Here is an 18,219-nt window from a genome sequence, read left to right on the forward strand (position 1 = left end):
TGTAGGAGACATAACTAATGAGGAGGTACTGAATAAAACTGGAGATGAGAGAAATTTGTCGCACACCCTAAATAGAAGAAGGGATCAATTGATATGACACATTCTGAGACATCGTGGTTCAAATGGCTCTGAGCACTATGGGACTTAACTTCTGAGGTCATTAGTCCCCTAGAACTTAGAACTATTTAAACCTAACTAACCTACGGACATCACACACATCCATGCCCGAGGCAGGATTCGAACGTACGACCATAGCGGTCGCGCGGTTCCAGACTGTAGCACCTAGACCCGCTTGGCCAGCCCGGCCGGCAGACATCGTTGGATCACCAATTTAGTATTGGAGGGAAGTGTGGGGAACAAAAATTATAGAGGGAGTCTAAGACATAAAAACAGTAACCAGTTTAAGAAGTAAATAAGCTGCAGTAGTTATTTGGAGGCTTGGACAGGATAGAATAGCATGGAGAGCTGGGTGAAACCAGTTTTTGGGCTGAAGACTACTACAACTACAACAATAACAACAACATGTCAACTTACTGATTTGTCCCTCCCCAAGATTTGCAATGAGTTAACTGTGATTGTGGCTGGATTGTATTGTTTTAAGAGTTCTAAAATGTGCTTTTTCAGTTTAAATTCTCATCAATATCTAAACCTAATACTTTTGAAGTTCACACTACTATTTACTCATCATGTCTTACACTTATCAACAGTATAGCACCCCTCGATGTGCAGAACTGAGTATGTCGTTCCTTTTTAAAATTGAGGGCGAGACCATTCATTGAAAACCAGTCAATGATACTTTTAGAAACTCTGTTTACCATTTCTTCTGTTTCTGTAGAAAGCTTGGACTGATTACAATACTAGGTCCATCTGCAAAAAGGATCTAATTCTGGTTTTTGTACATTAGGTGGACAGTTGTTTACATGTATGCAGAATGACAGTTGGCCTAAGATTACATATTGGGGAACCAAATATGTGATTTCTCCCGAGTCATAATTAAGAACACAAATTACATTGGCTGGACTACTAAGCGAAACTTTCTGTATTCTTTTGGTTGGATATAACATTCATCATTAGGGGAAGTGGCAACAAAATGACTATTCACATTGGTGTGTAGAATATATGAGTCTGGCGACATACCATCTGACTTTCGGAAAAGCATCATCCACACAATTCCGAAGACGGCAAGAGCTGACAAGTGCGAGAATTATCGCACAATCAGCTTAACAGCTCATGCATTGAAGCTGCTTACAAGAATAAAATACAGAAGAATGGAAAAGAAAATTGAGAATGCGCTAGGTGACGATCAGTTTGGCTTTAGGAAAAGTAAAGGCACAAGAGAGGCAATTCTGACGTTACGGATAATAATGGAAGCAAGGCTAAAGAAAAATCAAGACACGTTCATAGGATTTGTTGCCCTGGAAAAAGCGTTCGACAATATAAAATGGTGCAAGTTCTTAGAGATTCTGAAAAAAGTTGGGGTAAGCTACAGGGAGAGACGGGTCATATACAATATGTACAACAACCAAGAGGGAATAATAAGAGTGGACGATCAAGAATGAAGTGCTCGTATTAAGAAGGGTGTAAGACAAGGCTGTAGCCTTTCGCCCCTACTCTTCAATCTGTACATCGAGGAAGCAATGACGGAAATAAAAGAAAGGTTCAGGCATGGAATTAAAATACAAGGTGAAAGGATATCAATGATACGATTCGCTGATGACATTGCTATACTGAGTGAAAGTGAAGAAGAATTAAATAATCTGCTGAACAGAATGAACAGTCTAGTGAGTACACAGTATGGTTTGAGAGTAAATCGGAGAAAGACGAAAGTAATGAGAAGTAGTAGAAATGAGAACAGCGAGAAACTTAACATCAGGATTGATGGTCACGAAGTCAATGAAGTTAAGGAATTCTGCTACCTAGGCAGTAAAATAACCAATGACGGACAGAGCAAGGACATCAAGAGCAGACTCGCTATGGCAAAAAAGGTATTTCTGGCCAAGAGAAGTCTACTAATATCAAATACCGGACTTAATTTGAGGAAGAAATTTCTGAGGATGTATGTCTGGAGTACAGCATTGTATGGTAGTGAAACATGGACTGTGGGAAAACCGGAACAGAAGAGAATCGAAGCATTTGAGATGTGGTGCTATAGACGAATGTTGAAAATTAGGTGGACTGATAAGGTAAGGAATGAGGAGGTTCTACGCAGAATCGGAGAGGAAAAGAATATGTGGAAAACACTGATAAGGAGCAGCGACAGGACGATAGGACATCTGCTAAGACATGAGGGAATGACTTCCATGGTACTAGAGGGAGCTGTAGAGGGCAAAAACTGTAGAGGAAGACAGAGATTGGAATACGTCAAGCAAATAATTGAGGACATAGGTTGCAAGTGCTACTCTGAGATGAAGAGGTTAGCACAGGAAAGGAATTCGTGGCGGGCCGCATCAAAACAGTCAGTAGACTGATGACCAAAAATTAACATTCATTGGTTGACTATACTATCAATCCCATGAAACTTCAATTTACCTATGAGAAAACTACAATTCACATAGTCAAATGGTGTAGAAAAGACGCGGAGAATACCTAACACTAATCTGTTATTTAATGCTTCGATAAACTGAAGGAATAAGGGTCTGTTGAGGGTTTTCAGAGTACACATAAGACAAAAATTAACTGAAAAAAGAGAAATGAATACAATATTAGACGAATGGGTAGTTTTGAGCAGTAGTGAATACAGTAAAGGATGAAATACATAAAAAGAGACCACTTAGCAGATATCCTTTTATGAAACTGGAGGTATTTAATTTAATTTAATTGTAAAAAATTAGGAAGTCTAATACTGTAGTGAATGACACAGGTGAAATGGAATATAAATGTCTAACAAATGAAACTGACAAAGTGCAAAATGTCTAAGCAGGAATGGCTATAGGGCAAATATAAGGCCTTAGACGTATGTATAATAGAGGAAAGACAGATTCAATCTGCAGGAAAATTCAACTAACATTTAGGAAAAAAGAAGCAGCTGTATAATGCTTGCACGCAAGTAACAAGCAAAGAACAGAATGAAGGTAGTATCTGTTCCCGAAAGAACGGATACCACTGACGACAGTGTAGCTTCTCTACAGTGAAATTATAATTAAATCGACACCCTAGCTGCAAACAGGCGTTGTTATACATCATTGGGGACATGTTGAAAATGTGTGCCCCAACCAGGACTCGAACCCGGGATCTCCTGCTTACACGGAGACGCTTGATCCATCTGAGTGACTGAGGGCACAGAGGATAGTGCGCCTGCAGGGACTTATCCCTTGCACACTCCCCATGAGACCCACATTCCCAACATGTCCACACCACAACATTCGTAGTGTGTCTAATAGATGTTTAACCATCACACTCATTACTCGTGGCAGATTAATCTACCAAGTCCCATATGAATTGGGGCATAACATGTGCGTTCACATGAGAATATCAATGGCTGGGTAGCCATATTTTAACTATATATGAAGGTAGTATCTGTTCCAGAAAGAACAGATACCACTGATGACCGTGCAGCTTCTCTAGAATGAAATGATAATTAAATCAACACCCTAGCTGCAAACAGGCATTGTTATACCTCACTGGGGACATGTTGAAAATGTGTGTCCTGACAAGGACTCAAACCTGGGATCTCCTGCTTACTTGGCAAACCCACTATCCATCTAAGCCACTGAGGGCACAGGAGATCCCGAATCCGAGTCCCAGTCAGGGCACACATTTTCAACATGTCCCCAATGATGTATAACAACGCCTGTTCGCAGGTAGGGTGTCGATTTAATTATCATGTCATTCTAGAGAAGCTGCATGGTCATCAATGGTATCCGTTCTTTCGGGAACAGATACTACCTTCATACATAGTTAAAATATGGCTACCCAGTCATTGACCTTCTCGTGCGAATGCACGCGCTATGCCCCAACTTATACGGGTCTTGGTAGATTAATCTGTCACAAGTAACGAGTGTGATGGGCAAACATCTATTAGACGCACTACGAATGTAGTGGTGTGGACATGTTGGGAATATGGGTCTTACAGGGATCGTGCAAGGGATAAGTTCCTGCAGGCACACTATCCTCTGTGCCCTCGGTGGCTCAGATGGATAGAACGTCTGTCATTAAGCAGGAGATCCCAGTTTCAAGTCCCGGTTGGGGCACACATTTTCAACATGTCCCTAATGATGTATAACAACGCCTGACTGCAGCTAGGGTGTCGATTTAATTACCATTTCAAAGAAAAGAATGCTGGGAAAAAAATGGGGTGGGATATATAGATGGACATGGGACTATCAGAGAACAATTTGACAGAGCATTGGAAGACCCAAATCAAAACAAGATCCTTGAACAGAAGGTGTTCCATCAGAATTAATGTGATTCCTAGGAAAGCCAGTAATGACAGAACTATTAGATATGGTGTTCAAGATACAGGGTGTTTCAAAAATGACCGGTATATTTGAAATGGCAATACAAACTAAACGAGCAGCGATAGAAATACACCGTTTGTTGCAATATGCTTGGGAAAACAGTACATTTTCAGGCAGACAAACTTTTGAAATTGCAGTAGTTACAATTGTCAACAACAGATGGCGCTGCGGTCTGGGAAACTCTATAGTACGATATTTTCCACATATCCACCAAGCGTAGCAATAATATGGTGTAGTCTCTGAATGAAATTACCCGAAACCTTTGACAACGTGTCTGGCGGAATGGCTTCACATGCAGATGAGATGTACTGCTTCAGCTGTTCAATTGTTTCTGGATTCTGGCGGTACACCTGGTCTTTCAAGTGTCCCACAGAAAGAAGTCACAGGGGTTCATGTCTGGCGAATAGGGAGGCCAATCCACGCCACCTCCTGTATGTTTCGGATAGCCCAAAGTAATCACACGATCATCGAAATATTCATTCAGGAAATTAAAGACGTCGGCCGTGCGATGTGGCCGGGCACCATCTTGCATAAACCACGAGGTGTTCGCAGTGTCGTCTAAGGCAGTTTGTACCACCACAAATTCAGAAGAATGTCCAGATAGCGTGATGCAGTAAAGAAAAATGGGCCACTGATTCCTTTGGAAGAAATGGCGGCCCAGACCAGTACTTTTTGAGGATGCAGGGATGATGGGACTGCAACATGGGGCTTTTCGGTTCCCCATATGCGCCAGTTCTGTTTATTGACGAAGCCGTCCAGGTAAAAATAAGCTCCGTCAGTAAACCAAATGCTGCCCACATGCATATCGCCGTCATCGATCCTGTGCACTATATCGTTAGCGAATGTGTCTCGCGCAGCAATGGTAGCGGCACTGAGGGGTTGCCGCGTTTGAATTTTGTATGGATAGAGGTTTAAACTCTGGCGCATGAGATGATACGTGGACGTTGGCGTCATTTGGACCGCAGCTGCAACATGGCAAACGGAAACCTGAGGCTGCTGTTGGATCACCTGCTGCACTAGCTGTGCGTTGCCCTCTGTGGTTGCCGTACGCGGTCGCCCTACCTATCCAGCACGTTCATCCGTCACGTTCCCAGTCCGTTGAAATTTTTCAAACAGATCCTTTATTGTATCGCTTTTCGGTCCTTTGGATACATTAAACCTCCGCTGAAAACTTCATCTTGTTGCAACAACACTGTGTTCTAGGCGGTGGAATTCCAACACCAGAAAAATCCTCTGTCCTAAGGAATAAACCATGTTGTCCGCAGCACACTTGCACGTTGTGAACAGCACACCCTTACAGCAGAAAGACAACGTACAGAATGGCGCACCCACAGACTGCGTTGTCTTCTATATCTTTCACATCACTTGCAGCGCCATCTGTTGTTGAAAATTGTAACTACTGTAATTTCGAAAGTTTGTCCGCCTGAAAATGTACTGTTGTCCCAAGCATATTGCAACAAACAGTGTATTTCTATCGCTGCTCGTTTAGTTTTTATTGCCGTTTCAAATATACCGGTCATTTTTTAAACACCCTGTATATTAAACTGATAAACTACCCTAAGACCTCAAGAACAATGTAACAATTACAACTACAGTTCCAAATAAGGTAGGTGCAGACAATTGAACATATCCAAAACTATCAGTTTAACGATGCATAGCTGCAAAATATAGGCACAAATTATTTACAGAAGAATGAAAAAATCAGTAGAAGCCAGCCTAAGGGAATATCAATCAGAATACCATAGAAAAGTGGGAACAGAAAGGGCAATAGTGACCTTATGATAAATCTTAGATTGGTCAAAAAAAAAGATAAAACTATCTATATACCATATGTATATGTAAGAAAGGTTTTGACAATGTAAACTGGAATACACTCACTCATCGAAATTATGAATATAGCAATGATAAAATAAAGGGAAAAATGTTATTTACAATCTGTACAGAAGTCAGACAACAGTTACCCAAAGTCAAGGGATGTAAAAGGGAAGCAGTGATTGGGAATGGAATGAGACGTAATTTAACCTATACCCGATGTTATTCAGTATGTAAATTGAGCACAGTAAAGGAAACCAAGGATATATTTGGGAAGGGGATTAATGTTCGGTGAGAAGAAATAAAAACTTTAAGGTGTGCCTATGATATTGCAATTATGTAAGACAGAACTATGAACATTGAAGAACAGTTGGATGGAAAGGACAGTGTCTTGGATAGAAGTTAAATGATGTACACGAAGAAAGAGTAAAATTGTGGTAATGGAATGTGGCTAAATTAAATAAGATGCCAGGGAGAACTGGACCAGCAAGTGATACATTAAAAGTAGTTTACCAGCTTTTGCTGTTTGACCAGTAAAATAAGTTAACTTATGATAACCAAAGTCGAGAGCACATAAAATGCAGAGTGGTTACATCAAAAAAACATTTCTGAACAACAGCAATTACCACAGGCGTATTTACAATCCCATTGAAAACAATTATCTTCCCAGTGTTGTCTAACATTTTCAAGTAGTTTAACTGTTGCCAGTGTAAGTTATAACCCCCCCCCCCCCCCTCCCCCAGAACAAAGACATCACAGGGGGCAAAATTTAATAGTTAAATGCCTGCAGTCTTATGAAATCAAATTCACCAAAGCTCATTTAGTACTGATGAATAGTTACCTTGTTGAAACAGTCACTGTTCAAAGCTGGAAAGTTCTATTTCACTCTTGGCAATTTCCATTTTCACTGTACTGAATCATTTATGGATGCAAAATTCAGTAACTGCTTTTGGGCTATGGTCTAAAAATGATTCAGTTTTCTTTATAACAACAATCACTAAAGTTTTTAAAAAACCGTGCATTAAATATTGCTGTAGCATCTTCAAAAATAAGACAAGAGTAAGTCACAATTTGGATTACAGATTTTCTGTTGGAAAAGCTGCAATAAAATCGCCATCATACAATGCAATATTTAAGAGAAAGTTTCAGCAAGTTGCAATTTCAGTGATCTGTGTCATACCACTATACACTGCCCTTTGTAGAACAACCAATTTAACTTATATTCCATCAACAGCAAGCAAAGAGTCATGTTAGATACATCTACTTGTTTGTGGGCATTTTCATCAAGAGTTCCACCACTAAAGTAATCTTGTTATACACTGAATTCCTACTAGGCTGTTGAGTCAGTACAATCTAGTAAAGTGTCGCCTATATGACTGCTCTGAGGGACACCATTCAAAAGCTAAGCAGTAAATTCCTAATCTTGATTATGTGATTGTCTAATGATCAATGTCTCAACAATACAATGAGTAGTGAACTTCATAGTTTCCATTCATTTAACTCAGATACTGCAACAATAAAACACAGAATTTCCTCTGGTAATGAAGGCAGCATTCTAGTCCACAACAGATATACCAAGATAGGGCACTAAAATTTTAATTAAACTAATTTACTGGTCTTCTACAAACAGTTCATTTTAAACAGACAATACACAGTTCCATTTAAAGCAGAATGCAATTGCAGGAAGATAAATAGGTAAAAGTGGATGTCCACAGTTTCTGCAACTAAATATATTGATCAAAATACGGATTGGAAATCACTAATCTCAAATGTTTAAGTTCAGTTGTTTTTTATATGTGCAGAATCACCAATTTTGTTGCTGAAATAATCTGAAAGTTAATTTGCCTTGCAACACTTCAAAGACCGTACAGAATAATATTATAGGGCAGATCAAAAGACAGTTGCAAAACTCTATCACAAAATTAGTAACAAGTATTAAAATTATGTCACATATATTTTCTAGCCTCATGTGCATTAGACAACCGTTTACACAATTAGATAGATTACTGCACTGAAAAGGTGTTTGAATGTTGAGCAGGTGTGAATAAATTTAGTGGAGCTAAACTTCTAACTGCTGTTATTTATAGGTCCCCAGACTCCGATTTCACAACATTTTTGCTAAAGCTGGAGGAGGTTCTTAGTTCACTTTATAGGAAATACAAAGAATTAGTTATATGTGGTGACTTCAATATTAATTGTATAAGTGATTGTGCAAGGAAAAGGATGCTGGTAGACCTCCTTAATTCATATAATCTTATGCAAGCTGTATTCTTTCCAACGACAGTGCAAGGGAACAGTAGAACAACCATAGACAACACTTTTGTTCATTCCTCATTACTAGATGGGCATTCTGTTAGCAAAAAGGTGAATGGTCTTTCAGATAATGATGCACAAATTTTAACTCTAAAAGATTTTTGTGCTGCAACACATGTTAAATATAGTTATCAACTTTTTAGGAAAGCTGATCCAGTTGCTGTAGAGACCTTTGTAACCCTTATCAAGGAACAAGAGCGGCAAAATGTTCATAGTGCTGATACAGTAGACGATAAATATAATGCTTTCCTCAAGACTGTTCTCGTTCTCTTAGAACGTTCAAAACAGGGTACTAGCACAAACAGGCAGCCTGGGGGGCTGACTACAGGGATAAGAATATCATGTAGAACAAAGTGGTAGTTATGTCAAAACATTAGAAATAGTCACAATCTAAATGCCTCAGCCTATTACAAACAGTATTGTAATGTGCTTAAAAAAGTTATTAGGGAGGCAAAAAGTATGTGGTATGCAGATCGAATAGCTAAGTCTCAGGATAAAATTAAAACCATATGGTCAGTCGTAAAGGAAGTGGCTGATGTGCAGAGACAGGTTTAGGATATAGAATCAGTCCATAGTGGGAATGTCTGTGTTACTGGTAAGCCGCATATATGTACAGTATTTAATAATCACTTTCTGAATATAGCAGGTGAATTAAATAGAAACCTAGTCCCAACTGGGAATAATTTGCCGCTCGTATAAAAAAGTGTTCCGAGACTGTTACCTGAAATGCTCCTCCATGTACTGACAAGACAGAGACTGAGTTAATAACTAAATCACTAAAGACCAAGAACTCTCATGGATATGACGGGGTATATAGAAGAATACTGAAGTATTGTTCTATGTATGTTATCCCAGTACTTAGCCATATCTGTAACTTTTCCTTTAGGAAGGGTCGGTTTCCTCACAGATTAAAGTACTCGGTAGTGAGGCCACTTTATAAAAAGGGATACAGGGATAATGTTGACAATTATAGAACTATTTCTATGCCAGCCTCTTACTTTAAGAACAGAAAGCAGAAGGTAATTCTCCGCAATATTGTGAGTGGTAGTGATGTTCAGTCCCAATGGGGCACTGTTAAGTGGGGCGTTCCCCAAGGGTTGGTGCTGGGACCACTGCTGTTTCTTATTTATATAAATGATATGCCATCTAGTATTACAGGTGATTCAAAATTATTTCTGCTTGCTGATGACACCTGCTTGGTAGTGAAGGATCTTGTGTGTAATATTGAAACAGTATCAAATAATGTGGTTCATGAAATTAGTTCATGGCTTGTGGAAAATAATTCGATGCTAAATCACAGTAAGACTCAGTTTTTACAGTTTCTAACTCACAATTCAACAAGAACCAATATTTTGATCAGACAGAAGGGGCATATTATAAGCGAGACGGAACAGTTCAAGGTCCTAAGCATTCGGATAGATAGTAAGCTGTTGTGGAAAGACCATGTTCAGGATCTTGTTCAGAAACTAAATGCTGCTTTATTTACCATTAGAACAGTATCTGAAGTAAGTGACAGTTCAACACAAATCATAGTCTATTTTGCCTATTTTCATACACTTATGTCATATGGTATTTTTAGAATAATTCTTCTGATTCAAAAAAGGTATTTTTGGCTCAAAAACGGGCTGTTCAAGCTATGTATGGTGTAAGTTCGAGAACCTCTTGTCGACCCCTATTCAATAGTCTGGGAATTCTGACATTGCCCTCACAGTATATATTTTCTTTAATGTCGTTTGTTGTTAGCAATATTAGCTTATTCCCAAGAGTTAGCAGCTTTCACTCAGTTAATACTAGGCAGAAATCAAATCTGCATGTGGAATGCACTTCCTTGACTCTTGTGCAGAAAGGAGTGCAGTATTCTGCTGCATCCATTTTAAATAAGCTACCACAAGAACTCAAAAATCTTAGCAGTAGCCCAAACACTTAAGTCTAAACTGAAGAGTTTCCTCATGGCTCACTCCTTTCTGTAGAGGAGCTCCTGGAAGAGCTGAAAAAATAAGCAAATTCCAGTGTTACATTGTTGATGTACTATATTTAAACTTAAGAATTGTCGCCTGAATATGTTACATATATTTCATTTTATTTGTTTCTACTATGGTATTATAATTTCATGTATTGACTCGTTCCATGACCATAGAGGCTTCCTAATTTGGTCCCACAGAACAATAAATAAATAAGGAATGAACCGAACAGTTACTTGAGCCTGGATCGTTTCCTTATATGAAATATGTTCTGAATGCCGTAGATCCTCATCGGTCCATGAGATGATGAAAATTTCCGACACTATCAAATACAACGCGGTTCTGAGTGATATTTAATGCGGCACTGCGAGTGAAAAGCATATATTAAATTGTATGGAGTAATTGTGTTCATAATTGTGTATTTCGAATAAATTCCTCCAAATCGTTAACACACTCTCTAAAAACTTTGTGGTTTTGGTTACCATTTATTGCCTAAAAGTTTCGGGAATTATGGCTCTGTGCACCATAGCTTTTGATTGACTTTTAAGTTATTTACTAAGAAGTAACACATCGCGCGACATAAAACAGGGCCGCCTGGAAACTAACATAAAGGGCACTCATGTGGAAAATAAGTGGAAAACTTCAGTAGATTGGTTCAACATAAACTAAAAAATTTCAACACTTTCTACCAGGTAGCCTTTGGGTATTTTAAATTGAAATATAACTTGTTTCGCGTCTTGATGTGTTACGCACTTTGCTAATCGCATATGCATACCAATATTACATAAAGAATAAACAAATTATTGTTTGGAAAAGATCTAAAAACTCACTTCGAGTTCAGCCAACAACATTACAAATACACTGTCACCAATAACAATTCAAATCGTTTTAACCGCTTCTACCAAAGTTGAGGAATGCAATTACAAAGATATACACATATCATAGGATGTTGCAAACGACCACGGAGATGACAGACAATTATCAAGAAAGTCTGGCTGGGTCGTCCATTGGGTACTGCAGGATAATGCTGGATTGACACAAGCAACGAAAGTAACGCAACAACTCATGGCATTCTATAGTGTCACCGTGAAATTTCACACAGCACGCAACAAAATTTTCGTACTTCCACGGTTTTCAATATATGCAGTCAACTAAAATCATATGGCCGGGCATTAACGTTAAAATAATCGAATTTGTTACAATGTTTAATGTGCAGGTTACAGCAGTAGAGTGGTGAAAAGTGAATAGAAGTAAAAATTAGAAGGGGGATGGCACTATAGAGTTGTGTTTTACGGTGGTTTGAAGTCAGAGTGGATGGGCCTGCCGTCACTTCAAATAGCCTCAAACATTAGCAGATTACTGTTTACGATTGCTTCTTGATCATTATTTTTGTAGAGTGCACGCAAAAACTGTCTTAAATACTAAAAATTACAGTCTTTACGTCAATAACATTGATAGGAAGCCAATTTCAGCGATTTTCTCTTCTCAACTGTGTATTTACTCTAGTAATAGACACATGTGGCCTCTTCATTGTAACTTGTTTCCAGCTGATCTAGTTCGAATGACAAGAAAAGAAGGAATTGTTGTGAAAGGCATGCTTTCATAATCCATTTAAATTCGATTTTACTGTACTTATATCGATAGCAAATGAAGCTGGAACTAAGAAATCTGTGCTTGTTTGCTTACTGTCACTGGTTCTTGTTCGTTACATTTTCAGCTTTCATCTCGTATTCACATTGTTTTACATATTCACTGTTGCAAAGAAACCTACTTACGTCCTCTTTGCTGCCTATAAACGAAATGTGTTCATTGAGAGACTATTCAAGGCATGCATTCGTGTCTTGTGAACGATTATTGAAATGTCAAAGAAACATAACTGCATAGATGTCTACTTCTATGCAGAACAGATTATTGGATTGTCAGTGCATTAGTTTCACTGTATTTTACACATATTCTCACTTTGCAATCTTACTTCGGATGCATCGCTCAGTGTGTGTCCAATAACATAAATTTACAGCGTATAAAAAGATGTAATGTTTTAAACATTTTCTAGCAATGTGCTATACTATAAATGTGATTAAGGGAATGGTCTCAAACGCTTAGACCTCGTGAATTGGATATTACGCTCTAACATGTGTGTAAGTCATTTTTTAGTAATGATAGCCTAATCTGTGTAACATATTGGCCTACCTTTCCAACAATACCCTGTTTGCTTCTTTTCTGGGAATACACATCAGTAAGAATAACCAAACACATCACAAATGGAATGTACGTCTACTTTAATCATCAGCTTCATTTTACTTCTGAATTTCATTTTGAGATTTTCAAAGAATAGAAGTCTTAACCACGCATTGTAATACACCAATGGTTAGTTTCATGTTTCGAGTATCAACTGCATGATAAATTTTAATGGTATGGAACAAGTCATTTTATATAAACATTTTTTTAAAAATATGCCTATATGCTGATCATGTATTAGTTTTTTGTCTAAAGACAGGTATTAGTCATTAATTCCTAGTCATCATCATTTATACCATACAATAATAGATAGTCTTCTGTGAAATAGGAGGAGTTGTCAAAGATAAACGTTTTCAGTTTTGTTTCACATTTTATTTTGCTGTCTGTCAGATATTTTATATCACCGGGTAAGTGATCAAAACTTCTGCTTGCAGCATTTTATGTGGCGTAAAGAATATCTTTTTTTCTTCTGGTATTGTAATTATGTACATCATTGTTCCTTTTGGAGTGCACTAGATTGCTTACAACAGACCTCAGGAGGCTGTACTGTGAAGCGATTAGAATGCTACTCACACATGAGCAGCAGGCTGCCACGATGAGAAGAATGTTGACATCAGTTTTCAGCCAGCGCATTCTTCAAAAAGTACCAAAGTGCATACACACACACACACACACACACACACACACACACACACACACACACACAACACAAGGGTGATTCTAGAAGTCGGACAAGGGGGGGGGGGAGGGAGGAGTGGGAGTTTTGATGGAATGGAATATCACTTACAAAAAGGAAAGTTTGGGTCCACCACCAACAATTTGGTAAAATTTTGGTGTTGCATAAAGTAGTTTTTCGTAACTGGTTTGGAGTTCAGGGTAAAAATATGTATTAATAAATAATAAGAAGCCCATTTTAAGTTAAATGATTTTTATTGGTTTAGATAGTAAGCTATTTACCAGTCTTATTCTTTTGTTAAATGCATTTGAAATACATTGCAACCTATATTGCTGCATAATTGTAAAAAAAATTATTGAATCTGTTGGAATAACATATTTGCTGATTTCTGAAGCCATTTTATCCAGTGTAATATGATAACCATTGGAGGGGGGGGGGTTCTATAGCCCCAATTGCCCCCCCCCCCTTGCCGACATCCCTGCACACACATACACACACACACACACACACAAACACATGACAGCTGTCTCTGGCTCTCCTGGCTAGAATCTTTTTTAAAGGGGGAGAAAATGTGAACTATGAGTAATTTGGCATGAGAAGCTACACCAACAATAAGTGTGGTTGTGTAGCCATGTGGTGTGAGTGGGACGAGATCTATGATATAGTGTGGCTTGGATGTCAGGGCGTTTGCGATGTGGAAGGCAATGAAAAGCACAGAAAAGAATGAACAGATACTGAGCAAAGTAAGGCTAATCTAAAATCAAATTACAGAAATACAAGCAGTACAATAAAAGTAAACAGTGCAGCCATAGTTCATGTATACAAAAGAACATATCGCTTGAACGCTTCCACTTACGAATTAAACGTTATCCCTTTAAATTTTAGATTACCATCGGACAGATTAGTATACCCATAAACAACGCAACTGGCCTTTTTTATGAAACGACTACGGCTCCACACAATCAAAGCACCCAACACTTTCGAAACTGGGCACAGGCACATCAGACAGACGTCACAGGGAAAGATCACTACGGTGAACCATGGAGGTGTCAATAGGGTAGCATTCACCTCACGGTAGGTGAGGAGAAGCCTACATCATAGTGACGTAACGCTACGTCATCGTGACGTAAATGAACCTAAATCGACTTCTTGAGTACGTATATCGATCTTTGCAGTTGTACCACAGAGGTTGTACGGATAACGCTTCGACCATAAACATAATAGACTGGCCCTGATGTCATTTCGTGGCTCCAACATCTCTGGATTAAAGTCACGTGAATGTTGGCAAAACGTGGTTGTTTCGTGTTGCGCTTATGGCTGTACTCAACGTTTTGTCGGGGGAAATGGCATTAAATTTCACGTGTGTTTCTATGATAGTGCACATGCGTTTATTGAAATCTGCTGAAGTGACTTTTATATGTTTTTTTTTTTTTTTTACACTTGAAATAGAGTAGAGTATCACGTAAATTAAAGTGTTGTAAGTGATGCCTGTAAAGTCAGACTCATATTACATTTTGGAAAGTATCTGTGATAATTCGGTTACAGAAATAAGTATAACTGTTTCTCGTTCCTACTCATAGGTTTCCTAAGGATGAAAACCGAAGGCAGCTTTGGATACAGGCCCTGAAACGGAAAAACACTAAGCCATCTCCACATACGCTCCTTCTTGTATATACAAGTGAGATTATAATAAAGTAAAAGCACCTATAGTCGACACATTAAGAGACTGTTTTTCTACCTTCTAATACTATTAAATAAATGTAGACTCCAAAATTATTTTCTGAAACTTCAAAGTCTCACCTTTCATCTAAAATATCATTTTTTTTAAATGATAGTTTAAGCTTTTTTAAAAATAGTAGGAACTGAACCTTTGAAGTGCACCTAAAATTGATAATCTAAAATGGACCTGCTCCTAAAGTCGACAATTTTGGCACCTGTAGTTGACATAATTCCCATATCCTGTTTTCTTTTATAAGCGACTAGAGCTCGAAACACGGCGAATCCAATATTTAAAGTTTTGACACAAGCCCACTCTTACTGTTTAAAAGAATTTTAACGACATTTTACTTTAATTGATAGTGTACAGTAATTTCGTCGCCCTACCCACCAGAGGGGCGTTAGATCTATTTGTTAGATTTTATAAATGGCACTGTGAACAAATCCAGGTCAAATGTAGCTCTGACATAATTTTTCGCAAATAAAAAAGTAATTTTTGTTGGAAGCGTTTGGCAGCCAATTGATAAATGTGGGTGAAATACGATATAAGCATAGGATGGCAGACTGCTGATTTGAAATCTCGCCATGTTTTGCCAACAGTCACATGGTTTATGTTGGAGCCACACCACCCTATAGCTTCTGCACAGCAAGGCCAGTCTACGGTCGAAGCGATAACATCAAAGCTAAATGTAAATAGGCGTGTAGGAACAAAGTGACGACAGTTGTGTGGTATGCTCATCCCAGGTGAATTACTTATTAAGCTGTAATCTCAACAAGTTTGTTTGGTATTGTTTGTTTCTTGATGTAATGAATATCTGGACGAAGGAACCATAACAATAACAAAAGTAAAAAACAGCATGTAGTCATTTTCTTAAATCCAATTAATTGTGCATAAATCATTTGGATATAAACGTGAAATAGCGAGAAATTAGTTTTTCGTATTTTTATAAAAGCCAATGGATTGTACATAATTCTTCTGGGTAGAAACGTTAAACTGAATAATTAATGTGGTTCTAAAAATAATTCCAAGTGTTGCTAGATTTGTAATTGTGCCCTATTCAGAAATAAATTATTGCTGATGATTATAATGTACTGACCTGTTATAACACGTCATTAATTTTCTTTATACGTTGTATACTGTGAAAAAACAATGATATGCAAATCACATTTACCAGCATTTTAAGCAACTGAAAGGAGTGAGTGTTGTCGCTATTTTCAGCTACTTTTTGTATGACTCTTACGCAGTATGGAAATAGGTACAGTAATCATGCCAAACACCGCCAAAATTTACACCATGTCTATTGAGAAAATAAACAAACATAGTATTCCACATCGCATATGAAACATCACTTAGTGCTGCTAAAAACTGTAGGCTGCTGAGTTTATTTAGTCAAGTAGCTTACCCATTGTGTCAGTCAATGTTGAACATAATTTGGCAACTACTAGGAAACTTACATTTTTATGTATTTGATAGTGCTTAAATATTAAAATGTGAGTAACAATTAAGACGAAATATAATTGGTTTTTCAAAGTATACAGCACATAAAGAAAAATAATGATGTGTTATAAACAGGTTACATTATACATTATAATCATCAGCAATAATTTATTCCTGAAGTGCAAAATTTACTGAGTTGATCCACAACATGAAGGCAAAATTAAAATTCCATCAACATTCAGTATTCTTTTTTTAAAAAAAAATGACTACTCGCTTTTTTTTACATTCGTTGTGGTTATGGTTCCTCCGTTCAGATATTTGTTATGTTCATGAAATACACAATAACATTCAACATTCTTGAGATTAGAACTTAATAATTAATTACTTCATGTTTCTGTTGACACAATCATTCACGATTCACGGGATTTTTTTAAAGATGACTACAAGCTTTTTTGACTTTTGTTATGTTCATGAAATACCCAATAACAACTTAAATTCTTTGGATTACAGCTTAATAATTAATTATTTCATGTTTCTGTCCACATGATTTATGGTCGATTCATAGGATTTAAAAAAATAACTGCAAGCATTTCTTTTTTTACTTTCGTTATGGTTCCTTTGTTCAGACATTCATTATGTTCAAGAAACACACAATAGCATCCAAAATTGCTCCCGCTTAACAACTACTTCAACTGTGCTGGACATACCACACAACTGCTATAACTTCGTTTCTGCACATGTATTTATATTTAACTTTCACGTTACTGAGCAACCTCTGTGGTACAACTGCAAAGATCGATATAGGTACTCCTGAAGTGGGTTTATGTCACAATGACATAGCATTACATCACTATGACGTAGGGTTCTCCTCACCTAGCGTGAGATGAATGAACGCTACCCTTTTTTTACCAACATGGAAAAAGAGTTAAATTCAAGGAGATCGAAGCACAAATTTTGAATGCAAAAATAGATTTCACAAAGGATTAAAATAAGGACAACAAGCACATTTACAAAATAATAACCATATTTTCTTCATCGCATGGTTATGATGTCTTTTCTGGGCATGACTCCTAAAACTATATAAGTATAATGTTTCCATTATTTTTATATTATTTGTTTCATTTTTTATTGTAATCTAATTATTATATTTTTTAGCTGGATGTGTGCATGTTGTGCAAAACTTCAGCTTTAATGGATTATTTGGTGAAGGTTGGATGCAATAGCAAACTTCGATACTGTTCACTAAAAAAGGCTACCAGGATCTCTAATGAGTTATAAAGCTATTCTTTGTATACTTATTATTTTAAAGTGCAAATTGGTTACACAAACAGTAATTCTAACGGTCTTATTACGGACTATCTCCTGGTGGAAAACTATTGTGGCGACGACTGAGATCGAGCGTTCTGCAGCGCGCCGTGTTATGTCAAAGAAGTTCGCGGGCTCACCACCTGGGGCTCTGACGCACGAACGTATTTCATAACTGAGGAGAGACAAGAGGTTTTTAATTTTTAATATCATTTTCCCGTTGATATCTTTTTCATTTCCACAAACTGTCCCTATTCTAACGTACACTGAGTGGATAGTTTTTAAAATGCGGAAGAAAGAATA

At 37.6% G+C, this 18,219-nt stretch overlaps 1 protein-coding gene across 1 annotated transcript in view; it reads right to left on the bottom strand.

Annotated features, from left to right (window-relative positions):
* Positions 1-11,525, bottom strand: part of LOC126272758 (uncharacterized) — a 138,287-nt gene extending 126,762 nt beyond the window's left edge. Inside the window, exon 1 of the mRNA XM_049975878.1 lies at positions 11,374-11,525. The gene's annotated coding sequence lies outside the window, so the exon portion shown is untranslated. The remainder of the gene's footprint in view (positions 1-11,373) is intronic.
* Between the last annotated feature and the right edge of the window lie 6,694 nt (positions 11,526-18,219).

The sequence above is a fragment of the Schistocerca gregaria genome, chromosome 1 (genome assembly GCF_023897955.1).
Source record: "Schistocerca gregaria isolate iqSchGreg1 chromosome 1, iqSchGreg1.2, whole genome shotgun sequence".
NCBI lineage: Eukaryota > Metazoa > Arthropoda > Insecta > Orthoptera > Acrididae > Schistocerca > Schistocerca gregaria.